Below are 1,158 nucleotides of genomic sequence, written 5' to 3'. Positions count from 1 at the left end.
CAACACCCTGACTCCATTTCTCTTTGCCCAGGTTGTGTCTTGCAGCTCTTCCCTTCTGCATTCCAACCCAACAGGGACATGTCTCTCTTGGCTCCCAGATTTCCCACAGTCCAGTTTTATTTGCTGAAGCAGTGAGATAATATAAATGCTTTTCCTCTCCCTGCTTTTGCAAAAGGTTCATAAATTGCCAGAAAGAAAATCAGCTGTGCCTACATGGAGAAAGAAGTTAACTGTCATATTCTGGTCATCTTCTACAATAACAGGAGACAGAATAGGGAGTACAATCTGCCAGACTATACAAACATGCCTGGGAGGTTCCTGAATCCCACAAGCCACATATGTTCTTCTCTCTCAAATTATTTTATTTATTATCTATTATTCTTCAGATCAGATTAGCAGCAAGCAAATCCTGCACACAGCATTAAAAGCAGTTTAGCATTCCAGCAGTTCTGCATCCACACTCATCACCTCCTACTTTAGATGGGAGCAAGGTAGAAGACAACTCAGAAGATTGGATTTTTCCCAGAGAAAACAAGCAAGCAAGACTATCTTTAAAAGTTCAGTATGATAACACACAGTTAACAGTGGCATTTCCCAGCCCCCTACGCTGTTTCAGAAGTGGGATGTGCAGTGTTTGGCCAGAGTCCTGATGTGAACTTTATGTGTCAACACACCACGTTGACAGAAAGTCTAAGTAGGTTCCTCCTTCTCCCCCTGAAACCCAAAGTGTTCCAACCAGAGATTGGGGCTCTGGTTCATCATCAGTTGTTCTTCACATCTCAGACTGTCATACATGAAATGCTTTATTATAAGCAAATGTCCTTATTTCCCAAGTTTATATTATGATGAGACATTTTACTAAGAAAACTGGAGGTCAACACTGAACTATTCTGGACAGGCAGCCAGCAACCACAAAATTCATGGCAAGCAAAGGAGCGCCCGGGGAGATTAGAGAGCAGCTCTTGAGCTGTGCTGTGCCAGGTCATTACAGCTTTCAGGAAAAAACACTGCAATTCCTACAGCTACCTGCTGTAACTATTCACACACAGCTTATCTACAAGACTAGAGTCTCATTCCTGGAAAGAAATGAAAGAGGAAAGGTCCACTGTCCCCCAAAACCAAGCACCGACGCACCTATTAAGGACACCGAATAGAGAA

The sequence above is a fragment of the Pipra filicauda genome, unplaced genomic scaffold (genome assembly GCF_003945595.2).
Source record: "Pipra filicauda isolate LSUMZ 115617 unplaced genomic scaffold, ASM394559v2 scaffold89_size2521313_pilon, whole genome shotgun sequence".
Taxonomy (NCBI): domain Eukaryota; kingdom Metazoa; phylum Chordata; class Aves; order Passeriformes; family Pipridae; genus Pipra; species Pipra filicauda.
The sequence above is the reverse complement of the archived record's forward strand: the minus strand, read 5'-3'. Positions refer to the sequence as shown.